This window comes from Alligator mississippiensis, chromosome 5 (genome assembly GCF_030867095.1).
Source record: "Alligator mississippiensis isolate rAllMis1 chromosome 5, rAllMis1, whole genome shotgun sequence".
Lineage (NCBI taxonomy): Eukaryota > Metazoa > Chordata > Crocodylia > Alligatoridae > Alligator > Alligator mississippiensis.
This window is the reverse complement of record NC_081828.1, coordinates 136,916,813-136,943,756: the sequence shown is the minus strand read 5'-3', so window position 1 is coordinate 136,943,756 and position 26,944 is coordinate 136,916,813. Positions and strand designations below refer to the sequence as shown.

Genomic DNA, 26,944 nt, shown 5'->3' with positions numbered 1-26,944 from the left:
TTCATTGACTTCAGTGATGCTTTGCTGTCCCTATCCCTAAGAGCACAGGCATCCTATCCCTAAGAGCACAGGCAAGGCATCCTATCCCTAAGAGCACAGGCATCCGTCCCCGGCAACTCAGTCATGCAGCTGAAGTACCCCCCCGCTTTCCCCTGCTGGAGTCCTGTGACTCTACATGGGGCCAGGGGGGAGAAGGGGGAGGCAGCTGGGGACCCCCTCCAGCGGGGCTTGGGATGGTGGGGTACTGCAGGTTGGGAGTGAGGGGCACTAGCAAGGATGTGGGGCTGTGAATCAGGAGAGGCACCAGCAAGGATTGGGGGCTGCAGGTCAGGAGTGAGGGGCACCAGCAGGGCTGTGGCTTGGAAGTGAGGAGCACTAGCATGGGCAGGGCACCAGCATATCAGGACTGCTCAGCACCACAAAGCAGCAGGGGTGGGGGAACAGCCACAGCTGAAACTGTGTCCTGGTGAGTGAAGGCAGCAGGGGGAGCTCTGATTTTCCATGATAAAAAACACCAAATCAAGCGGCAAAATTTAGAATTTATTTTAATGATTGAAGCTCTGGTAGGCTTCCAGATTGATATATTTACAATTGTAAAGCAGTAAAACACTATGTTCAACAGATACCTATATATATAGTGCCATTTCATTTTAATCACAGAAAAGCACAGATTTGGGGGCTTAAAATCAGAGAATTTGGGATTTTTAAACAGAAAACCAGGATCCCTGGTGATGATGCACAACACCATCTGCACCCCGCTTTTCAAAATTCTAGATTTGTGTGTGTGATGTTGGAATTACACCTTTTTCACTGTAGTCCACTCTGTCTCACCTTCTAGAGTTTCAAACCTGAATATTTGTCTGCACTGCTGCTGTCACCCTGGCAGGACATGCAGAACAGCTGGAACAAAAGACAAGAAGAAAGTTCTGGGTGAAATTTGAGGGAAAGCCAAGTATGAATCATCCACTGACTGCTACAGAACATTTTTATTTTTTTTAAAGTTAGTTGAATTCTCATAAAGAAGCATCTGAATGCTGGATGCAGCAGATTTCTTCTTGGACTATTTTTAAAAATATTTGACTACAGCTTTGGCAGAACAGGCTATATTAGGCTTTCACCACTACCAATCATAAAATCTGAAACTTAAGTACACATTAGTTGAAGACACTGTTCTCTTTGGGTCAGAATCCACAGACTCAGAATTATTTAGTAAATAAATTTAGAAACAAGTCTGAACAACACATAAATGTGAGAATTTGACAATCTGTTCGTGCACAACTTGTGAACGGCAAAACAGATGATGTTCATTGGAGGTGTGACTAATGACAAAGTTGTTTACCTTGCTCTACCTGGGATAACACAGAATGTTATTGCTAGTCCTGTAGTAGGGAGAGAGTGAAAAATATAGCTGTTTTTTGCGATAAATGGTGTTAAGATATATTTAGGAACACATTGAAACTGAAAGTCCTACTGTTTAATCAAAGAAAGCACCATGGAGTCAAGTAAATGCAGTAAGAAAACTTGAGACAGACAGGAAGATAGGGCCCAGAATACTTTTACTAAACAAAGCCTTCCAGTAACTGCCAGCATCATTCCCGCAGTGGGCTTTCCCTCAAATAATTGTAGATGTTTCTAAACATCTCTCTTATTTATAACAGCCACTAAGCACTGCCACACCTTCTGAATGCTCCTAGTTCTTTGTTGCCATAATTTTCACCCTGCCTTTCAGACACTAGCAATGCTACTAGCTCAGTTTCCAAGTCCTGCTTTGAAAACTATTGCTTTCAGCTAAAAGACAGCTCACTGATTTAAGTGGGCTGTGGATCAGCTCCTGTAACATGGGAATGGCCACACAGCAGCCTCAAAGTGAAGGAAAAGATAAGCAGCGGGTTCTATTGTAAAACAGTTACCAAATAGTGGTAACAGACCATGGTTATTAGACATAAATGACCATGTCCAGGCTGATCCTGGTTTGTCTCCTAGTGTTTGTTTTCTAATGTTGTATCAAGTATAATTTTAACTGACCCAAGAGATTGAAGTTTCTCTCTACTTTCTTCAGGAGACTTTTCTACAGATTATCAGATCTTGCTGCCAAGAAATTCTTGGGACACCTTTCCCCTCCCTCACATATTCGTTCTGTATAATTTATGTTATTCCCTTTGCCATCATCCCTTAGCCAGTTTGTAGTAACCACAAAAATGTGCTAAACCGATAAATGCATTCCCTTAGCTTAGAAGTATCTGAGGGAAGTATCAAGGCTATTCAGGCTAAGTAGTAGGTTACTCTGCAAGAAGTCCTACTGAAAGCCATTATCAGTTGTTTGACCCATTGATTTAAATGAAATTACTGATGGAGTAAGATGTCATTCAACAGGCTGGTAGAGAAAAGAGTGTTAAGGATCAGAGAAAAGATAACTTAATGGGGGAATTGGGTGGGGCAGATTTTATCTTTCCATCAACCTCTCCTCTGACAACTATCCTTTGAGGAAAGGTTTTAAAATGTAAGTAGAGTGGGGAGAGAAACAACAGGTGACACTTGTTGGCACTAAAAGATGTATATCAGTAGGCACAACACATGAAAAATACAAGTTGATTCAATCAATATGCATCCTGTTTTCAGAAAAGACGGAAATACTTTTTATTGTGTTCTTCTGGGATCAAGGCCAAGTGGCTAAGGCTAAAAGATGATTACATTTCTTCTGTGGATTTGGTAAAATACAAGTGAGCTTCCAGAAATTACCTTCCCTTTTTACTGTAGATCATCTCATGCCATGGAGGTCATAGCTTAGCAGTGGAACAGTTTAGATAAATAATGGAGCCCAGAAAGAAAGAGATTTGCCTGCTTGCATTACTGGATGACAGAATGTCTGGTTTTGAGTGCTCATCCGGCCAGCTGTTTTTAGGTGCCCAACTTAGAAGAATCTGATTTTTCAGAGGACAGGTGCTTAGCATCTTCTAACAAGCCAACTCCTTGTAATGGCCCCTGGTTAGGCTGCTTAAAAAACAAACCAACCAGAGACTACATATCACTAGCAACTTTAAAATATAGACCCTCACCTGTCACTCCACACTTTGCAATGTGAGAGTTAATGGTTGCAGTGCAATAGGCTGAAGTTAAAATACAGCATGTATGCAACGTAACAGAGTTAGGAACATAGGCACCAACTTTCATTTTTGCAGGGGGGGAACCTAAGATGATGGACATGTGGAAGTTTTATGCATTTTAGGCGACAGCCCTCTTTTCAAGGCAGACCAGGGCCCTCTGCCCCCCATGTACTCAGCCTCTCTGATTGGGAAGCATTAAGGATGCAATTCTGAACTCTCTAAAATCCACTGCAAAAACATGTACTGACAGTGAAATCAAGAAAAGCTTTTAGGAATACATCCTCCTGTCTGATAGATATCACTAGTTTTACAGTGGGGAATGAGCAGTGTGCCTGAAAGCTTAAAATAAAAGCAGGCTCTTTAACTCCCCAACAGAAGTGGAAATTCCCCTTCTGTGCACAGCAGTGTTGGTGGCATGATTGGGAGAGACAATGGTGACAACATGCTGTTATTAAACCAGGCATATTAAGAAGATGGTTTGACTTTAATTATTTTTTTGCAGTACAGATGAACTATTGCTAAGAAAGATATAAGAAATAAATATGTCAGTTTTTATTTCCCTGAAGATATTCTGTGATTCATTCATTTGCTTAGTGGTTCAAAAAAAAAAAAAAAAAAAGATCTCCACTGAATCATTCACAAGAAATATGGATGCTTTGTTACATGGCTGTGCTCATGCTCTAGGTGAAATTATGGGTCTGGTACTTTTCTCTCCTTCCATTTGCTTTCTCCAACCTTCCTTCCACTTATCCCAGTAGCTTACCCAGGCACTTCTCTCTAGTGTTTCTTACTTCGTTGGCATCCTCATTTTTTTCTCCATTGTACACAGCAATGATGAAGAGACAGGGAAAAAGAAATGTTGCAGATGCAGAAGAATAGGTTGGGGTAGAGCCACTGATAAGGGTCTATACTCTGCTGTAAGGAATTGTAGGATGCCAGCCTACAAAGGGCGGCTTCAGCAGTCATCTGCTTAGCCTTCACCTGACACTTGTACCAGGAAGCGACTAGAATCCTCTTGTACCAGATGTCACATAATATGTATTTTTCTTACCAAGCGAGATACAGATCCTGGGTTATTTTATGCTTCTACCAAGAATATTGTTTTAAATCCACATGTCACTCTCTTATTCATTTTTTGAGAACGACTTCTTATTTTTAGAAGCAGTTACAAAAACAGTAGGTTTTTCCTAGTCATATCCTCTGATAGAAATGGCTGTGTTACAATTGCCAGCATTTCTGCTCCTCATGAGCCAACTTTCCTGGATCTGAACAGAAAAACAATGAGGGAATATCTGATACATGATATTATCACAATATCAGTTAAGTAACTGAGCATATTTCCTGGGGGAAAAATAATTCGCTAATAAAAAACAATTATAAAAAAAAAAAAAGTATCCCAGGATAGCCATTAAAAGCTTTGAATAAATGGCTCTTTTCCCCCCCTCAAATTAGTTGTTGCTTCAAAAGCCAATTTGTGTGGTGGCAGCTTTATTTTGGAGTAGGCATTAATTAACAAACTACTCACTAACAAAGGACAAATTGCTTGGATCTTCATTTAATTGTTCTCTCTCAGCACTCACTTATTTTCTTTGCCTTGTTGAACCACCACAATAATGAAGTTAAGTAAGTGGCTATTTTCTCTTTGGAGCCATGATTTCAGAATGAGGCTGGAAAACAGGAGAGCAAGTAGATGTCTGGAAGGATCTCCGTCCAGTTTTCCCTCTTTTCAGTTGAATTCTGGGACTTCCATGGATGAGCATTCAAAAAAACAAATCAGGAGGGGGGAACTGCTAATATGTAGTCAGATTCATAGATTGCAAGGCTGGAAAGGACCTCAGAAGATCATTGAGTCCAGCCCAAAATTGTCTGAAAAAGAAAAAGCTTGCTGAACCAAACTTTATCTAAGTAACCTTTGACATATATTTGTAGCAGGAAAAATGTGAGGTACAAATAAGTTGAGCAATACAGTAACAACGCATTCAAATGAAGACTTTTTTCTGTACTGCATGAACAAAGGCCCAAATGCCAATATGACCGGTCTTCAGAGTGTAGCGTAACTAAGAAAGGCAACCAGGGCAGCTGCTCCAAGCCCCGCCTGCATGGGGGGCAGAAAAAAGCCAAGACTGTGGTAAAATCCTTTCCTTCCCCTCCTTCCCCCCCTACTAGCTCCCTCCAGTCAGGCATATTTTATGTTAGCAGTGTTAATATTCTAGTAACACTGATAGACACCAACTGAAATTTGAGCCTCATTCCACTAGATGCTATACATATCATGCATCTGCCCCAAAATGTTTATAATAAAGCAGACTAAGGGTAGAAAAAAAAGCTATTTTACTACTCCCATTTTAAATATAATTATACTTTGTTTTTTTCCATCAGTTGTTTTCAGAGCATTTTACCATGAAGATCAGTATTGGCAACCCTATTTTTAGATGAGAAAATGGAGGCACCCAGCAGGGAATCATTCAGCAGGCTAGTGGCCAAGCCAAATCTGTCGCGTCCTACACTTACGTTCCACCAACTGAGAAATTGTAGCATGGAGCAGTGAAGTACTTAGTGAAGATCACACAGAAAATCTGTCAGGATAAAGAGCTGAACACAGATCTGCTAAGTTCCAGTCCAGTGCCTCAACTGTAAAGTCATCCTTCCTTGAAAAATTACGTACCTACTGACAGGATCATGCATGATGTCTTCTTTTTCTTTTGCAAATGCAACATAAAGCAGGCATGTTTTATAGCCTTAGTTCTAGCCCCAATCTAGAGAAAGGCTACTAATATGCTTCATTCTCACCTGCCCTTCTAGGCAGAAAGAAAAAGATTTTTGGGCCATTGTACCATGCAGGAGCACTTGTGTAATCCATTCTACTGATGCCATTTTGTAATGTGCTTAGCCATGAATCAAGCCATATCTCCACAGTAGGCTTCCCAGCAGTTAACACACAGAGCTCTTGCCCATAGATGTTACCAGAACTGCCATCTTTTGTTTATTCTAGAATATTACACATGTAAACTTATTTTTATATTTTAATCAACGCTTTCCCTGACTGACATCAGTGGGAGAGATGTCAGATGCACACCTGGGAGGACAAGCTGTTTCATCTTCCCATATAAAGTGAACAGCTGACTCAAATTTCTCCAAATCTGATACTTCATTTATTGGATGTCACAAATAGAAGTTCAACTCAACCAAGAGACATAAAACTAGAAATGGTTCAAGAAGGCTGGGATACTGCTGCAGCTGTCAGAGCTCTTACCGATACTGAATTTTCTCAGAACACACACCTTTTTTTCCAAAAGCAAGCTGCTGCAAATTGGAGTGTGGATTATGTGAGGAAATATAGTAACAGCAGTTCCTGCTGTTAACTGGGCACGTGATCCACAGGGAGCAGAACAGTGAGCAAGCTTGACTCCCTAGATGCTGCTACTCAGTTACTTACCAGAAGGAAAGATCTCTTTTCTTCACTCTGCCTTTCAAAAGCCAGGTATCTTATTCTAGGGAACACTGTATGAAAAAGAAGGTACATCCTTGCTGCACTGCTCATGGCATTCAAACCTTTGAAGTTAGCAAGGGCCAAGTTCTAGCCATCTGAAGTGGATCCGGATATCCATCTCTCAAAGTCTTCTCCAGATCTTGGCAAGTTACCATTTGGCAGGCATCATATCCAATGTGTCAGTTTTTCATGTGGTACTTAATAGGGTTCCTGAATAAAAAAAAGAGAGAAAGGGACACCACTGTACTCAACTATCTGTTGGGCAATTCTCTATTCCCTCCTGCACTGCCATTTGCAGAAAGCCATGTAAGTAACTATGATTTTTAACATTAATTAATAGTTTGAAATACAGTAAGTCACTATATTGTAGTGCAAGCCGAGAGCCAAAATGTGGGGTCTGGAAGACTGTTCCAGTAAGGATCAAAATTGGTAATGAACTCAGATGCTTCTTTGATGCAAACCTGTCTGTATACAAAGGAAGTACAGGAGGAGCCCTTGTACACAGGAGGAACCAAACTGCTAACAATCATTTCTTTGTTCACCATGTCAAGCCTGTTTAATTCAGCACTCAGTTTAACAACTTGCTCTCTCAGTTTCTCTCTTGGGACCATGTTACCACTGTTTCTATTGCTCTTCCTGGCACTTCTTTGCTTCCTGCTGTCTTGGCTTCTCTGGCTTTTCTGCTTCTCTCAACAGAGACTGTTGTAGCCAGCAGGAGGCATGGGAGTGTCTGCATGCATCTCTTACAGGCTGCCAGCTGGAAGCAGAGGCAGCAGAACTCTGCTAATCCAGAAGAGGATGGGATGCACTCAACTGTCTTCTGGTGGAACATAAATTCTGATCCAGTTTTCAAAAAGGTGTAATCCAGCCCATTGCCATGCGAACATGGTAACAGTGCATGGGAGAATGTATATTTTAAATTGGAAAGATAACTCCCTGCTTTCATTAACTGACATGTTGGGAGTCTTAAGAACGGCAGACAAGTGTGTTTCAACCTTTAATATTTAGATGTGATATTAGAAAGCATTGATTCACAACTTCAATTACCAAGGAATTGAAAGGAATCTGGACTCCTCCTAGCCCAAGGACCTTGTTACACAGTAATTTTGGGCAGCTTCTGGAGCTCTTAACTACTGGACTGTCCTCACATTAACACCTTAGTCATTTTAAGCACTCATTGCGAAGCTCAGTTACACCACTCCAGGGCAGGATTAGCTCCGATCTGCACTACCCAGCTCCTGTTCCATTAAATTGTGGCCACTCTCCACCGATGGGTTGCCCAACTTGAAGTCCTCCAGTATCCCAGGATCTCAAACTACCCATGGACCAGAGACAGAAGCCTCCCTCTGCTCAGCAGGCCTCCAGTGGCAAATCACATCTGTGCAGGTGGGGGATAGTCAGAGAAGGTTTCTAGATTAAGGGTGTGACTGCCCCAAACTCCAAGCTGTCACTAACACTGATCAACATTTGTGTGGCTCACAGCATAAGGTGTAACAAGGCCCCAAGATTTACCTTATCAACCATTAAGCCTTAGTATTTAATTCAAATGGGTATTTTTATAGTGTATGCCAGTGTACATAACGATCTTGATATCAGAGGTGCCCTGAACACACACTGGACCTTTCTAACCAGCAAGTTTTAATATTTAGCAGGAAAAATCATTGTAGAATTTTGTCTGGCTTCAAAGTGCTATGTGTTCCAGCAAAAAATAAGTATGTAGCAAGAACAGCCAAGAATCATACCATGCATAACTCAAATGAGGATAATAGTTGGTATTTGATTCTCATTGGCCACTTACGGATAGAATCTATCAGTGGGGGAGGTCACCATCCCAGCCACAGCATTTAAAAGCAAGATTAAAAACAGCTGCTCCTTTATAAGTATAAACCTGGAGCTAAATCAAGCCACAGTGTAAAAATAAATATGCCTGATTATCACATTCACTCAAGAGCCACCACCAAATTCAGGAGCTGCTCTTCCTTAAAATACTGACTAGGGCAACTCTACATGCCTAAGCTACCTTAATTTAGGTAATTTTTACAGTGTCCTTCAGTCTTCTGTTCTGATTGCTGGTATATTCATAGAAGTCCTCTGGTTGCAGTTACTCTGAAACTCCCTAATGGAATGTGAGCTATATATCCTCGGGCTCTGGATGGAACAGCTGACCCTACATAGATCCTTTTTTTGGAAGAACTATTCTGTTAAATAGACAGCTGTGAATAATATGTGGAGTAGGGATGAAGGTCACTTAATTATGATCTCTTTGCATGTTCTCATGGACGTGAGTAAGCAAATCAACTACCATGCATTTCGTAGGAATACAGTTTTCCTATGACGTTAGAATAACCTCACTGTGTTATATAGTCCTCTTGTACAATGCCCATTGACACCCCTGCAAATCAATATAACCCATGGGGTTTGGGAAAGGAGGTTTTGTCATGACAAAATGCATTTCATCTGCAGCAGATCTAGGATTTTTTTAAAGTGGGGGTGCAGGTAGCAAAGTACACCATCACATAAAACAACATACATTTTTCTCCAGATAAAAAGAAATTAGATGTTTTACTAATATTCCAGAGTCTAGGGCTCTATTAGTCAACTTAATATCAAAACTAAAACAAATGTAACTTTATTGGTATGTGCGTATATAGACAGATAGATATAAACTAGGCATAAAATAATCAAAAGATGTTCTTTCAGTAGTCCTGCAGCCATTAGAATTAAATGGACATCTCTTTTTTCACATTCATGCAACAGAGTCTAGCCATCTTGAGCATCTTGACAGTGCAACCAATGCTCTACTGAAAGTTATTCCCACACTGGAATTAATGGTTTTTGCTACAGTTAAGAATGATCTACAGGGTTTTGAAACAGGGGCTACTTACCAAGAGCAGCTAACAGACAGCAGTATTGCAGCAGAAAGGATAGCCTGATTAGCAAACCATTAAGACTATTAAAAAGAGAGAGGGCCTTTGACACCTGTAGAATTAAGAGTTTAGAAGGAATCAGGAAGATTATAAAGAGTCATGAAGTCAATTGACTCCTCCCTGCTGCCTGAACAGAAATGCTACTGCAGTTGTCAGGCAGCTGGTTTTAAAGTTTGGGTGGAACAGGAATCATACTGGAGGGTGTGACTGCACCATTGTACCCCTCTGGAGCCACACCTGTACTTCATTCTACCTAAATCACTTTCAGGGTGGATTTAATTTAAATCATGATTTAAATCACTGGTCAGGAAGCCTCAATTTGATCACAGTTTTCTACAAAAAGTGTATTTTTTTTGTTTGAAATCCACTATTTGTTTAATTTAAAACTGTGCACTTTTAGAGAGAGGTAAAGGCTTGACTCTGTGTTCACAAACTTGCAGAGCGATAACAGGGCTGATGGAAAGATAATCAGGACTGTTATCTTTCATCTCCATATACCGCTGTTAACAATGATGTTATCCCTGGAGACACAAATCCACAGTTTAAGAACTGAAACTAAGCATCACAGAGATGCTTAATGGGATCTTCTAGACTGAGCACTGAGTCCTGTTAGTTACAGTAGTTTTCTTTAAACTTTACTAATCTATAGAGGAGCTTCTGGGAGCCCCATAAGATTGGTCTCTGACCTATTTATAAAACTCTTCTTAAAAGGTTGCATGAACATATTGTCTCAGATAGTATATAATTACAAGTAACAATCCCCATTCCATGATGTCTTTGAGTTTAACATATCTTAAATTAAAACTATATATGTTTATATTTTTTAAAACACCTAAACAAAAAAAAATTGATTAAATTAAAAAAAAAAATTTTAAATCATTGATTTTTATCCACCCTGATGATCACTTTTGAGAATCTTTCTCTAATAGTGCCAAAACATCTTCAAAGCAAAAAATATGACCATCAATAAGGAGATTAAGCTAACAATGTATCTCAAGTGCACTTTATACTTGGAAAATTTTACGATTACAAATAGCTGACCTGAATGTTTTTTAATTTAAGGTTAGCTAGAAGGTAGAAAGTGTAACAAAAATGCAACTGTTTTCACTGTTGTCATCATATAAAGGGACAAGAATAGAATTTAAACCTGTGCAACAATGCCTTTTAACATCCTACTTCTATTGCACAAAAAGGTTTAAAGTAAGGGTTGCACATGAATTCTTCATTATTTTATTAAATGTATAGATTAATATATTATTATAATTTGTTGAGTGACAGTAGATGAATTGTGACAGCTGAAAAGTATGCCTGTGTGATAAAGGTGCTTGCTGAAGGAAAGTCTATGAAAATTAGACTAAGTGTTTTTCTGTATTTGTTTAGATATTAAGCTATATGTTGTTGCTAAAAGCCTAATTAAAGTTTAAGATGTAGTGAGGCCTTGTATAAAGTAAGGCCTAGTGAATTTAGCAAAGCCTTGAAGTAGTAAGGCCCTGTGGCATAGTTAAAATTACCTTATCAAAGGAATGCAAGGCTTGTACTACTAATTGGTCAGTCTAAGGACAGTTGAAGTAAAAGAAATCTGAGTGGTTGTATGTTATCAGAACCATTCAGAAGCTGTAAATTGGCTGGAATATCTGGAAACCATTCAGAAGGAAGATACAGCTCTGTGAAAAGGATTAATTAGCTGTTGCCTGGATCAGTGCACCCGTGGACCTTGAGGAGCCCAAGGACTGAATACCAGGGTCCTTCCCAGTACCCTTCAGACAGTGCTGTTCAGGGATGCCTGACTTCGCTGAACTTTGTGGAAAGAGAAGCTTGCTGTGTATCAGGCATCAGAGGGGATGCCAATAAGTTGTCAACGTGAATTGCTTTTGTCTGTCATTGTTTGTCTTGTTACTACACGTAGTTGTGTTTTTGTTAAGTCAATAAATCTTTCTTACTTTTCTACCCCCAACCATACTCTCCATCCCGAATGCTCCACAGGCGGCTGGGACAATGAATGGCTATAGCTTAACAACTAAGTGTGTATCAGAATGCCATATTTAAACTTTCACTGTCATGTGAGGTTGGAAATGTGATGTTTTGGGGTGAGTTAATCTCTAGTTTGTTCCTTTGCCTTATCTGTATTTCCAGAACTTCTCTGATTAGATCACAAGCTATTTCTCAAATAAAACATGTTATGAACTTATGAAAACAGGAATCTATCATGATAATTTTTTTAACCTAAAAGTGCCTGATTCATTTTATGTAATGCTTGATGATCTGCTATGGAGAAAAGATGTTCTTGTACCACCTTTAGTGTTAGGATACATCTGGTGAAAGTTGTTTTTCAGAGAACTCAGCGAACTGTAACCAGATTTCTAAACAGTTGGCTTTTTTCTGGGTCTTAAAATAATTTATTTGAACAAAAAACAGCAGAATAATGTTAAGTAATCATGACACAAAATGTCTGGGATATCTACATTTCCTTTTTAATTTTAATTTCACGAACTAATCTTTATTAGCTCACTTTCTGTTACAAACTGATATGCATTGCTATTGTTTTACTGTATTCTCTGTGAAGTTTTCCATGATAACTTTTTCTATGTTTCTGATCCTTGTAAATGATGTAGAATGGTAAATCAGTTTTATAATTTTTTTTACCATTTGATAGACTTTGAATAATACAAAAAAGTGTCTTTATAAGGCCATGGCAGGCAAGGTTCTTTGGGTAAATCAAATATCTTTTATTAGATCAATGAAAATAGGAGAAATTCATCTTTTCAAGCGTTTGGTTACAAAAACCCATGGATCCAGACCATGCCATGACAAGAAATGTAAAACCTGCCAACATATCTCTACTGCTCCCACAAAAACTACACCCTGCAATATAACCATCAATATTCCTGGATCTTATAGCTGCACCTCATATCTCAGCTACTGCACTAAATGCCCTGATGGAAAATATGTAGGAGAAACCAAACAACAACCGCGTACCAGAATGAACACACACTGAAACTCTATCAAAGACAAAAATACCCAATTACCTGTGGGGACACATTTCTTACAAGGTAACCATTCTCTCTCCAATCTCTCAGTTCTAATCCTCAAAGAGAATTTACAAAACACCCTTTGCAGACGAGCCTATGAACTTCACTTCATCAACCTACTCGATTCTACAGTAGATAAAAATCAACGATTAAAAAAAAAAATTGGTTTTTATATTTAAATCGGATCAGTTCTCAGACTCTGTATTTGTGCCTCCAGAGACAATATCCTTGTTAGCAGCAGTATATGGAAATGAGAGAACAGACCTAATTATAAACCCATCAGCCCAACTGTTTCTCTGCAAATTTGTGTACACGGAGTCAACCCCTTACCTCTCTCTAAAAGTGCAATGTTTCAAGAAGTTAAATGAATAGAGGATATCGAACAACAAGAATGCACTCTTTGTAGAAGACAGTGATTAAATCAAGGCTTCCTGACCAGTGATTTAAAACATGATTTAAATAGATTTGATTTAAATCAAACCCACCCTGCTGGATACATAAAATCATGGACTAAATATAGACATTAGATTTATGGCACATTATAACCTGTCTAATATCTGATACCTCAGGTCATGTATCTACAATTTACCAGCTACATTGTAGGTCACCATTTCCCTCCCCCCCTGCCCCACCTGTTTCTCATCCATTGTCTCCCACACATATGCATTTTCACTGACTGGCATTCTTGCATACTGGCTTCTGGCTTCTACCTCATCCAGAAAGGGCACATAACAACTGCTGATGCTTGTTTTGCCTGAAGAAGTGCATTTGTACCCAAAAGCTTGCAAAGAAGAATTTTTCCAACTATTTTAGTTGGTCTACTAAAAGATATTGGATTTACCCAAATAACCTTGTCTGCCTGTGTCCTTGGACCAACATGGCTACAACCAACACCCCTTTAGAAGGACATGGCAATTCCCTTTTTTCCAGCTTACTGACTTTTTACTCTACCTTGTTTTCAATTATAAAAATGAAAATAATACCTTAAGAACAGGGAATATCTTTCCCACTAATTCTCCATGGATCTTTTTCTATTTACATAGTACAGAGGCAGAATTACACACTTTTTATATTTATGTACAGTTTTTTAGTTATGTTCAGCATGTGCATGTGATGTCAGAAATATGTTACATAAAAGCAGGATGGTTTGCACTTTGACTCTGAACATAACTATAGGGCATCTTCTAATGCAAAGCCAGGGCACAGTTCAAACTCTGTTAAAATTAATGTCTTCTTTATTGACTTCAGGGGGCAACAGATGAGGTCCCAGGAGAGGTTATATTTATATATTCCAGGTACTTGCATATTTTGGGGATACACACATCAGCAGTGTCCAGACTGGGAGCCATTTTGGTGGCAGTCAGGTTTACTAATGTTTAGTACATAAAGACTAGGGACAGACATTTAAAAAGACGGAGCCTGAATTGATTCAATCTTTGCAGGTTAGTCTAATCTGGCTAGGCTGAACCAGTTTGTAACCATAAAAACATTCCTTCTGGCTTGAAGAAATGTAGGCACATGCCTGCAGTGACTTAGGCTAGAAGCTGGGGCATGCTAGAGCAGCCCTCCCTTCCCTTCCACAGTTCTGAAATGAGGGGGGCATGGCCAGGCCCCAGCAGGACACTCTGATTAGGGAGGGGTTCCCCCCACCCTCGCTGCTCCTGACCAGCGAGGGAGACAGCAGGGAGTTGCTAACACAGCGTTTAGCACCCCACCAAGAAAACAAAAGCCTCTCTCATTAGTTCAAGCTCTTCTTAGACTACTTTTCCCAAGGACTGAATGGAGGGACTTTATCAGCTGGCCTGTTGATTAGCTCCAAAAAGCCCTTAGCAGACACTGCCTTGTTTGCATTTGTCCTGTCTACTTTACACAGACACTTCTCAGCATTAGCTTGCAGACCACATGCTGGCTATGGTCCATGCTGTGGGAGAGGGGAGGGGGGGAATCCCTGCTTGAGCAGGGGTGGGGACAGGAGGAAGCCAGGCAGATGCTGGTGTACTTGCAGTCTCTGCCGGAGCTACAGCTAGGGACCAGAGGGGTGGGGTCAGCCCTGCTGTGGAACAGAGAGCCCCACCCAGGGTTGCAAAGTATCTGGGATGCTGGGGGATTCTGCTTTAACTTAGACCAGGAAAGGGTCTAGGACAGACATTGCATAAATTGATTTGACCCAAATCAGTTAAGTCTGATGCTACATTCAACCAGGTTTATCTCAAGCCAGTTTCAGCCATTTTCAAAATGGCTTATGTACACTGAATGTCTGTTCTATTATAGGTTTAAACCAGTTTCTGATCACTTAAACTGGTTTATGTGTAATGTCTATCCCTAGCCAAAATGAGGAAGCTAAAAGTCTCCTGAGTACAGAATACGGCTCTTTCAGTTATTCATAGCTTCAACAGTTTCAGATTTCCTAATTAAAAAATCAGGCCCTGCTTCCTATTGGCACATGTTGTCTGATTGTTATCATTATAGGGACCTGAATTCTAAAAACAGGTATTAACAGTAGTTGAGTTTCTTAGTCCAATTGAGTATGTGTCATGATAAGAGAGAGTGCATCAAATTTTGCTCTCCGTTTCACTGATCCCAGAAGAGGTAAATGGGGTTGCACAATTCAAATAGAGGAGAATCTGGATTATTTTGCACATATGCGATGTACAAAAATATATATATTCCCCATGTCTTATTCACCTTGGCTTAGTTACCATGGTTTGATTCTATTTGCATATTTATGCAAATGATCCTAATTGATTTCGTGGAAATGATAAAAAGCATCAAGATTTCTCACTGTTCAAGCTTATCACTTTTATGAGATTTCTAGCCTTATTAAACCAATTAGATAAAATATTAAAGGATATGCTGATAATGAGACACATCCTGTTCCTGTATGAATGTGTGCCCATATGGTCTTTATCTGGAGAGATTTGAACTACACTGCCCTATCTACCAAATTTAACACCAACGTTCCTTTCGAAGGAAGAAAAACATCTACTGTGTTCTCTGCCCCAGTTCCTATATACATGATCAAGTATTTGTATCTTAATAGAGAGCCCTTGAGATGTTGCTACTCAGCACTCTTCAGGCATTTTGCTAATCAGCACGGCAGTCCAGCTATTCCTTGTACAGCATACACTGGGGGCCCACACTCTAGTGTGACTAGAAAACCTCAGGCACTAAGAAAATGTGAGTGAAGACGTAAATGAAAAGCTAAGAAAGCATAATTTCCAGCAGGGAAACAGAGAAACTGAAAAATCAACCAATGGATAGGATGAGAGGGCTAGAAGAATATTGCACAAATGGGTAGCATAAAAATGTAAGTGTACATGACAGGAAAAAAAAGGCAAAGGGCTTTGTATTTCTGCATGGGGGTTGCTTTGGTTATTGGCTTCCGCATAAGACCTGAGCATACCAGGCCAATACATGCTGAGATCATACAGAAAAGAATAACTCCACAGCTCAGAATCATACACTGCAAATAGAATCTGTGAGTCAAGGAAAACTGTCCTTTACCTCAGTGAAGCCAGATAATTCAGCCATTATGAACCTTCACAATATGTGGGAGTAGGACCTGGAAAACATGACAAACAGGAGGTATATCCTTTAGGTCCCAAGACAGAGTACAAAATGCCTTAAGCAATAGCCTCTACATCATGTCTGAGGACCATAAAGGGCAGTGAACATCTTAGCCTTTAACCAGGTTATTGCCACCAAGAATCCTTCAGTTCCATGGTGAGGAGGTCAATACTGTAGATCTCTGGAAACATTAACTGCATGATTATACTGTAAATAAACTTATCATGCTTTTCACTGTTTGGGTTGCTTCCTCTTCAGATCAGTGTAGATTGCTACATAGCAGTTGCACAACTTGTTTTTCATATTAAAACACTCTGAGCTTTTCTTTCTGGAGTGCTGCTGTCATAAAAAGTGTCATCAGTTGGTAGGTGCCCGGTATTAATGGGGAGCTCATGCTCAGTTGGAAGTCATAAAGATGGTTTTAATTGACTCTGCTTCTCCTCTGATGTCAGATTTTAATAACCCTCTCATATGACTGTCCTTTGCTAATGTGGGATATATTAATTAAATAAGTTAGGGTCCAGACCTGCAGTTGATTGGCTGTATTCACATGGAGCACCACTGAAGCTGATAGGGTTCCACACAGAGATCTCCCCACTTGCAGCAGTAGGGCTAAAGTTGGGGTGGACCTTTTTCTTTTAACTGGGCTGGATTATATTTAATTGTAGCAATGTTTTTATTTGCCAAAGTACCTGCATATAGATCTATGCTGTTGTTGATGGAGGAGTCAACTGTCAGTGAAGGAGGTAGCTGATTACTAAGGAAACACCCTGGGCAGTTGGACCCAGTGGACTAGACTTTCATTTCCTACCAACCATAAACCAACACATAGCTGCATTACTATTTGAAATTCTTTTTTTTTTAATTCTTCCTCTGTTTGCTGCCTTGGGCTTTGGGTCTGAAGAAAAGCTCAAACAGGATGTAAAACTGTTATAATTATTTACTATTTATATGATATTCATTACTTGAGGCCCTCCTAGGACCCTGTGGACTAAATGAACTATTCACAAGCACAGGGCTAACCCTCTGAATATGGGCAGACAATTATAACACATTGAAGAGAGGGAACTTGATGCTTATTAGCACATATCAGTTGATCCATTTTAACTTTTTCATCTGTCTACTTCTGCCCTGCATTAAGTGGAGATAAACTCCAGAACTTAGTCCTATTTTATTCAGGAGTAATGTGCCCTGATTTAACTTCTTCCACAGTTATAGTTGATTCAACTGAGCAGTGGAAAGTTGCCCCCTTTAAAATTGTTTGTCCATGATCTTTATAAAGTCTTATATTTTGTCACCCATGCTTGTATTTCAGTTTACGGGATGTTAGAACTGCTACAGTTAGTCACACAAATGTTCCACCCAGAATATTGTCTCTGACTGTTCCTCTCACCCAGGACTTTAGAGGAGGGTCCTATCATGGAAAAATATCAGTATAACATAAAATGTGTTGAGGTGGAATTTCTTTTTAACCCAGCAGTTATTGTTAGACTTATCTCTAGAAGCATGGGGTTTGCAACTTTACATTAGAGATAAGGAAAAAACCCCTCAATACTTTCATTATTTGTCTGTGTATAATCCTTTTTATTCAACTGAGTTCTTGGCTTGAGTAGCAGTGAGTTCCAGGGGTGAATTGTCCATTATGTAAATATTATTTCCTTCCATCAGATTTTACATTTTTACCTTTCATTGAATGCCAGCTAGTTTTTGTGTTCTTGAAAAGGGTGAATAGGGCCATATCTACACAAGATGCTACTGCTCAGTAGCAACAAGCTACTGCTCAATAGCTTGTTGTTACTGCACAGTAGCATCAGAAAAAAGAGGGCAGGGATGCTACTGTGCAGTAATGCCAGTTACTGCACAGTCTTGTAGTGCTTGGTTATGCAAGTATGAAATTACTGTGTAATAACAACTGTGTAGTCCGCTACTTGGGTAGAAGCGGCCCTAGGAAACTGAGCTGTTGAAGAAGTTATGGAGCCCTAGGAATACTAAATTTACCTTGTCTATGCCATTCATTGTTTCATGTTCCCTTACTCATCTTTTCTCCAAATTAAGCTGCGATAAGTATTTCAGTCTCTCTTCCAACAAAGGCTTTTTCTTGCGTTTAATCATCGTTGCCTTTCTTTGTACCTCCTCTGTTTGTGCTATATTTCTTTTGAAATGTAGTAACTGGAGCTGCCTGAAGCATTGAAGGAGAGCATGTAGAGAAAAGCACACAGTTCAGGATCAACAAACTGAGTACTGCTGGAACAGCTTGGGCTCCATTCTGCACTCCATACTAAGACAGAACTCCCAGTGACTTCAGCATAAATTTTGCTTAAGTGAAGAGGGCAGGCTGAGCACTGCACACCCCCCTCCACCTCCATGAAGAACAACAGAGTATGAGGTGGGCTGCCAATCAAGAAAACCCACAACGTTGACTGTTCTTTAACCTCCTTTGCTCTTCTCAACAAACTGCTATGAAAGAGTAGGAGCTGCTACAAAGATAACAAGAATAAAAAAGTCCCTACAGCACATAATATATGGAGGCTCTGAGAATGATGGTACCATCTGTGCCTGTCTATTTACAGTCAGAAGAACTAACTCCCAACTAGCGGTGAATGAAGAAAAGTAAAGAGTCAAAGTATGTATATAGCTATCTGACATTACAAAGAAGCATTTCTGAAAAGCTTGAGATTTTAAGTGGAGAGTGGTACAGTTATAGATTACATGCAGGTGATTAATGTATGTAGTACTTCATACCTCTGTTAAAATGAGATCCTTTGACTGGCCTTTATCTGCAGCTCATAGTGAGATTTGTTTAGGTTGTTTGCAACCTTATAAAGCTTAATCTATGGAAGATTTGACAAAAAAAAAGGAGTGATTTGTGGTTACACCAATAATCAGGGCCTGGAAGAAAACAAGTTAACTGTACAAAATGAACTTGCTTGTTTTGATTAAAAATGATTTTAAGTATTCTGTACAGTCACCATAACAAAAATCTTTGTGTTAATGAGAGTGGATAAAGGGGCCCTTCATTTTCAATTTTAGTTCAACTGCTTCAAAATATGCTTTTCTAAACTGAAAAAAAAAATCTTACAGAAAAAATGAGAAAAACACTGAGCTAAATGTATCCTGTTTACCTCAGTAGAGTGGTACCACAGATGACTTTGGACCCTGCAACACAGCAGGAATTATGAAGCCTACTGTTCACAGGTCTGTTAGTTCCAGGCAGTTCTCTTGACTAATGAATTGAGGATGGGGGTGAGAGGAGGAAAGTAGGACATTCAGAAGGAAGGAGAAACACGGGAAGAGAAGAATATGCAAGCAGAGGAAGGGGGGAATATATATATAAGCAACAGAAAGGGGGGAAAAAAGGAAGCAAGTGTAGGGAGAGAACTATTTATTCAGTGACAGAAAAGAAGGAGAAAGAAGAACACATTTATTTTGAATTGTGGATAATCCATTACTGGTCATCATATCTGCCCTTTATTTCAAAGAGCATTTAATATCACACTAGCCTTTACACTAAATGGGCGCGTCCAGATGAGACCGCACGTGCCTCTTGCAGCCTATCAAAATCTTTTGAGATGCTGCAAGAGGCACATGCAGGAACAAGAAAATGTTCCCTGCGCTGCAAAATTGGACCCCTGGATATCCAGGGGTCAAAAAAAAATGCAGAGAGAAAAAGCGGGGCAGGTAACAGGAGGGTGGGTCCTCCACAGACACACTCAGCCAGAGTGTCTCTATGGTTGGCCCTTGCCCTGGTGCTGAAGCACGTTGCCTACCCATGCAGGGGAGGCAACATGCCAGCTGCAGGGAGCTGGACCCAGGCTCCACTGCAGGTAAGTAAGGGGTGGGAGGGCTGGAGGAGCAGGGAGGGACCATGGGGGGACCCCCACTGGACCTGCCCACTCCCCCAGCCCCCCAGATCCCTTCCCCACTCAGCCCCTTCTTCCGCCTGTCCCCCAAGTCCCCCATCACTGCCTCACCCATCCCCATCCCCCCAACCCTCCCGAATCACTGCCTCCCCACCCCAGCATCCTGGCAAGTAAAAAAAACCAATCCCCCCCATACTCACTGGCACTAGCAGTGGCTGCCGGGGTCACTGGGGCACAGTGTGGGGCTGGGTGACAGCCCCAGCGGCCCCAGTCCGGGCTGCATTCCTTCTGCTTCCCCATGCTGCATGGGGGGGCTCTGCCAGGAGGCACTGGAGCTCCCACAGCCCTTGCTTCTGTAGTGAGAAGAGGCATTTTTCTTCTTTTTTTCTTTTTTTAAAGTGCCGGAGGCTGGGGTGTGGGGAAGGAAGCCATCGGCAGGCTGGGAGGTGCAAGTGGGGGATGGGGCTGGGCAGGGCAGCCACTGGGGGATCTGGGGGAGCAGGGGAGTTGGCCTGGGTGGGGCAGCCATTGGGGGCGCTGCAGGAGCTGGTGGGGGATGGGGCCAGGCGGGGCAGCAATTTGGGGTCTGGGGCAGCAAGCAGGGGTGGGGCATGTGGGCCCTGCAGGGAAGGTAGCCCCTGCAGGGGCAATTTGGCCCCTGTTGGGGGGGCTGTAACCCCTGGGGGGGGGCTGTGGCCCCTATTGGGGGACTGTAGCCCCTGTGGGGGGCTGTTACCCCTGTGGGAGGACCATGGCCCCTGTGGGGGGCAGCAAAACATATAGGTATTTAGAACTTACTTTATTATGACAATAGAGACACTGGTAGGCTTCCAAATTGCTTTAACACTAGATATATCAATAAAACATGCCCAACTGATCGCAGTCTCTGTCTCACTCTCTCTCTCTCTCTCTCTCTCTCTCTTTCTCTCTAGTGGTCTTTTGTTTTAATTGTGGAGGAACATGGATTTCAGGGTATTTTACAGAGTGACTTTGGGATTTTTTTATGAGGGATTTTTCAGTTTTCCAGTAGGGAACACCAGAATTCCTACTAGGGAGGCCAGTGGTAGGACCCTGCCTGCTCAGAGCTGGCACCTTGGACCCAGCTGGCTGTGGCTGACCTGGCCAGTTGGTGCCAGGATGACATGCTTTGACAGTTCAAAGCAGGCCACCACACCTGGAACATCTTCCAGGTGATAACTGCCCAGATGGCTGGGCAGGGGCACACATGGCAGTAGTGCTGCACAAAGGCCAACTTTGCAGCCACAGTCCACTGGCAGCTGGCCCAGAGGGGCAGATGCCTCTACTGGCTGTGCATCTGGGTCCCCATCTGGGTCTGGCAGGTGTGTAGCAGGTCACAGCCAGGCAGCAGCCCCCACTGCCAGACTGCTGCAGTGGGTAGAGGGTGCAGGGAACTCTCAGGGCTGCTTCAGGCTCCTGGAAAATTTTAGGTACTTTTCTTCCAAGTGTTAAACTTCAAACAATGTGAGAGAAATAACTCATTTTGCTAATAAACTGTCAAGTGCATAAAAGTGTGTGCTAACCATACAAATTGATGCTTAGAAACATCTCTTGAGACCTCTACTAGTCTCCCAGTACTCTAACACGTACAGCCCCAAACTGCTAATTAATGCAAGTACCTCAAAAGATTATTCCACCAAATAGATGCAAACAGAACTTCTAATTCCTTCTTGTTCTATTCCTTGTTTCCTTTGATGTTTCAATCCCCTCTTCTGTCAGCAACAAGTCATCAATGATTGCTGACAATAACTTCAGAACTGTTGCCAGCACCTGCATTTTTAAGGATTTGTTTTCCAAATAAGCCTAGTGTTGGGAACTGCCACCCTAATCATAACTGCTTCCTTACCTTCGCCGATCTCTCCCACCATAGCATCTCTCTTCTCCCTTTCACTCATAACTGTTTACTCTCACCTTGCCCCTTTCTCCCCACCATGGATGCCTCCTTGCTTACAAAAATTCATCCTTTCTGACAGCCAGATAAGTGGTCCAAACATATCTTTTCTGTATATAATGGGAACTTCATTGAAGTCAGTGGAATTAAGGCTAAATATGTTCCACAGTGACCCACTCCTTAAAGCTTAGACACAGCCCACAGAGGTATCTGGCACCGAATTTCTATTCATTTCAACATCATTCACTCTATTAGTTAGCATTCTAAATCACAGTGATCTGCATAGCCTTTTTTTCCCAAAGCTTGCACTTATCTATAATAACCTTCATTCTTAAATTTTTTTTATGTGTCTGGAATCAGAGAGAGGGTTTTTTTTTCATATGTATATGTAGCTGAAATTAAGAAGAGGTTTAGAATGTCTTGAGGAATGTGCAAACAGCTTTCTCCATGGTACTTTCAGATTAGCTCTGTGTAAAATAATACAGGCGTCAAAAAAAGGATATAAAAATCCATTGTTTTTGGAAAGAAACACTTCTGACTCATGTTCCCTTGCACCTGATATCCTCTTCAGAACATCCTTCATTTTCCTAATTGAACCTAAAGAAGATGGAAAATTATTACTGGTTCTCTCAGGGTCTATTAAGAACATTTAGAATGATTTCTGTAATCCATTTCACAAAAACTGAGCTATTGAAGTTCACTTCACCTTTGTTTCCATGATATATACAACTGGGATGTTTCTGTTTAATGTGCACATCCTACTTTTGGATTTTCAGAACTGCTTGTCTGCAGATTCAATAGGCTCATGCACATATGGAGATATCTCATGTAGGCTTTACTTTCTGTTCTCTCCTATTTCTTCTTGAATTCAAATCAAAGTATATATAGACTGGAGGTCTCTGTTTTGTTGTTTGTGCATAGAATAAAAATATTATTATTTGTGGGTCTTTTTAAAACCCTTGCTGAATCACTGTGTGTGTTAGTATGCAGGGTCTCAAAATACCATACTAAAAATAGAGATTTCTTTCTCGTGTCCTTTTTCTTTCCAGTTACTATAATAATCCAAAACTAGATCCATTTCCATCTCTTAGGTGCCTCGCAGGACTGGTACATTAATCAAATCAAGCCCAACAGTTCCACCAGGTGAGCCAGTGGCACACAGAGAGCTATGTGGCTAGCACCATGTCTGGTGACCTTTTTTCCCCCCAGACCAAATGACCAGGTACCTTTTGCAGTGGTCTCCAACCTTTTTAAGTACCAGATCATTTTTTGAATTAAAGTGCACCCAGGATATACTGCATGCCATCGTGCGCCATCCCACCCCCCCTGCCAGCACATCAGTCTGTGAGGGAGGGAACAGATAAAGGCCCCCACGGGGATGGATGGAGTGGGGCTGGGGTAGGTATGAGTGGGGCCCTGGCCCAGATGGGTGGTGGGAGGATTGGAGCCTGGGCGGCTCGTCCAGGTGCGCCAGGGGGCTCCCACCACTGCATGCACCCCAGCAGAGGCCCGGGGGGCATGTGGTCCCCCAATATGTGCACAGAGTGGAGCTGGCTGCTGTTGCACACTGGCCTTTGCACCCCAAGCCCCACTGAAGCTGCCCCGGGATCGGGGCAATGCCACGTGCATCCTGCTGCCGGGCAGTAGTCACCAACCAGTCAACTGCAATCGACTGGTCGATCTTGGAGCCTTTGACAGTCAATCTCAGTTGGGGGGGGGGGGCTGAGTGTGCACACATGCATGCACACACATGCTTAGCCCCCCCAGACTGAGATACAGAGCTGCAGCTGCTCTGGGAGTGGCACAACACCACATGTGTCCCACCGCTGAGCTGAGCCACACACCCCTGCCACCGGGGCCGGGCCAGGTGAGTGGAACAATCCCCCTTTGTGTCATTCTGTGCCCCCTGCCACCAGATGAGTGAGGGCCTGGCCGGGCCAGATGGTGAGAGGATTGGAGCCCAGGTGGCTCATCCAGGTGCTCAGGGGGCCTCTTGCCCTGCATGTACCCCAGCAGAGGCCCGGGGGGCATGTGCCCCCCAGTCTGTGTGTGGGGCAGAGGTAGCTACGGCTGTGTGCTGGGCCTTGCACCCTGAGCCCAACTGCAGCTGCCCCAGGAGTGGCATGATGCCACATGCCTGCCATCACTAAGCTATCATAGTGCTTCAGCAAGCAAGGGGTGGAGTGTGACAGATGAAAATTATGTCTGCGTGATAAAGGTGCTTGCCAATTTATGTCCCAGCCACCAGTGGAGGGTTCGGGATTGAGAGTGTGGTTGGGGGTAGAAAGGTAAGAAAGGTTTATTGACTTAACAAAAACACCACTATGCGTAAATAACAAAACAAGGACAGACAATAATAATTCACATCAGCAACTTATCAGCAGTCCCCTCTGATGCTTGATGTACAACAAGTTTCTCTTCTGCAAAGCTCACCAAAATCAGGCATCCCCGATCAGCGCTGTCCAAGGGGTACTGGGAAGGACCCTGGTATTCAGTCCTTGGGCTTCTCAAGATCCACGTGCCCACTGATCCAGGTCAACAGCTAATTAGTAGTTCCTTTCACAGAGCTGTATCTTCCTTCTAAATGATTTCCGCATGTGCCAGCCAATTTATAACTTCTGAGCTATGCTGATAACTTACAGCCATTCAGATTTTTTACTTCAACTGTCCTTAGACTGACCAATAGCAGTACAAACCTTGCATTCTTCTGATAAGGTTAATTTTAACTACGCCACAGGGCCTACCATCACTTCTTTAAGGCTTTGCTAAATTTACTAGGCCTTACTTTATACAAGGCCTTACTACATCTTAGACTTTAATTAGGCTTTTAGCAACCACATATAGATTCATATCTGAACAAATGACAGAAAAACACTTGGTCTAATCTTCATAGAGCCTTCAGCAAGCACCTTTATCACACAGACATAATTTTCATCTGTCACACTCCACCCCTTGCTTGCTGAAGCACTATAATAGCTCAGTGGTGGCAGGCATGTGGTGTCGTGCCACTCCTGGGGCAGCTGCAGTTGGGCTCAGGGTGCAAAGCCCAGCACACAGCTGTAGCTACCTCTTCCCCACACACAGACTGAGGGGTATGTGCCCCCCCGGGCCTCTGCTGGGGTGCATGAAGGGCAGGAGGCCCCCTGTGCACCTGGATAAGCCACCTGGGCTCCAATCCTCTCACCACCCAGCCTAGCCAGGGCCTCACTCATCTGGTGGCAAGGGGCACAGAAGGACACAAAGGGGAATCATTCCACACACCTGGCCTGGCCCCTGCTGTAGGGGTGTGTGGCTCAGCTCAGTGGCGGGACACACGTGGTATGCTGCAGTTCTTCATTTCAGTCTGTGGGGGCTGAGCATGTGTGTACATGCATGTGCGCATGCTCAGCTTCTCCCCCCCCCCCCCCCCCCCGACTGAGATTGACTGTCAAAGGCTCCATGATTGACCAGTTGATTGCGGTTGACTGGTTGGTGACTACTGCCCTAATGTATACAAATAAGCCTTAAAGAAAGTCTTCAGAACTACAGGGCATTTTTGTTTTCTTCCAGGGTTTATTTCAAATATGCTCTTCGGCCTTGCTTCTCATCTCAAGTTGACAGCTTTGGATCAGTGGATTATTGGTGTCACTGGGGTAATTTTTGCTTCATGCTGGTATAAGTGAGAGAACAAGGTCAAACATGAGTAAGCCCAAGTCTCCATTATGGAGTTGCTGCCATGGGCAGATCCAGAATTTCAGAAAGGAGGTTGTGGAAGCAGCAATCTGTGTTGTAAAAGTGGCTGTACTCCAGCTCCCAGTCTCTCCTCTCCCATACAAGGGCAGGCTGTTCCACGGGACCATTTTTTTTTAAAGTTCTTCAAACAGATACGAATTTTCACTCCATGTCTCTTCCCCTCCATGCTCAGCAGCATGTCCCCTCCCCTCCTCTCCTCTCCCATTCCCCCCATTCCCTCTCCCATTCCCCCTCACCCAGTAATGTCTGTGACCCTGTCCCCAGGTGACCCAGAGCGGGACATAAGACGTCAAGTGGGTAAGGTAACTAGTAGGGTGAAAGTGCTAGACTTTAGGAAAGCTGATCTCAATGAACTCAGGCGATTAGTCAAGGATGCACTGCAGAGTAGGAGTTTTGAAGTGATGGGAGCCCAAGAAGGGTGGCTGTGCCTTAAGGAAACGATCCTTCGGGCACAAAGCAAGATGATCCTTGTGTGAGGTAAAAGAGGGAAAGGGGCCAGGAGGCTTCCCTGGCTGACCAGAGAAATCCAGGGCAGCCTAAGGGACAAAAGGGGAGCACATAAAAAGTGGAAACAGGGAGAGATCACCAAAGACGAATATACCTCCTCTGCTTGTGCTTGTAGGGAGGCAGTTAGACGGGCCAAAGCTACCATGGAGCTGAGGATGGCAACCCAAGTAAAAGACAACAAGAAATTGTTTTTTAGATATATAGGGAGTAAAAGGAATGCCCAGGGAGGAATAGGACCCCTGCTAAATGGGCAGAAACAATTGGTGACGGACAGAGGGGACAAGGCTGAACTCCTCAATGAGTTCTTTGCCTCAATGTTCCTAAGCGAGGGGCATGACAAGTCTCTCACTGGGGTTGTAGAGAGGCAGCAGCAAGGTGCCAGACTTCCATGCGTAGACCCTGAGATGGTGCAGAGTCACTTGGAACAACTGGATGCCTTTAAGTCAGCAGGCCCGGATGAGCTCCATCCGAGGGTGCTGAAGGCACTGGCCGACATCATTGCAGAGCCACTGGCGGGAATATTTGAACGCTTGTGGCGCATGGGCCAAGTCCCGGAGGACTGGAGAAGGGCCAATGTGGTCCCCATTTTCAAGAAGGGGACGAAGGAGGACCCGGGCAACTATAGGCCAGTCAGTCTCACCTCCATCCTTGGCAAAGTCTTTGAAAAAATTATCAAGGCTCACATTTGTGAGAGCCCGGCAGGACAAATTATGCTGAGGGGAAACCAGCATGGGTTCATGGCAGGCAGATCGTGCCTGACCAATCTAGTCTCTTTTTATGACCAGGTTACGAAACGCCTGGACAAAGGAGGAGGGGTGG

At 42.6% G+C, this 26,944-nt stretch overlaps 1 long non-coding RNA gene across 1 annotated transcript; it reads right to left on the bottom strand.

Annotated features, from left to right (window-relative positions):
* Positions 1–528: 528 nt before the first annotated feature.
* LOC132250662 (uncharacterized) lies at positions 529–9,720 on the bottom strand. The gene is made up of 3 exons (XR_009462262.1): positions 9,480–9,720; positions 6,541–6,804; positions 529–900 (listed from the first exon to the last, which is right to left on the bottom strand). It is a non-coding gene; the product is annotated as an uncharacterized LOC132250662 (long non-coding RNA).
* Between the last annotated feature and the right edge of the window lie 17,224 nt (positions 9,721–26,944).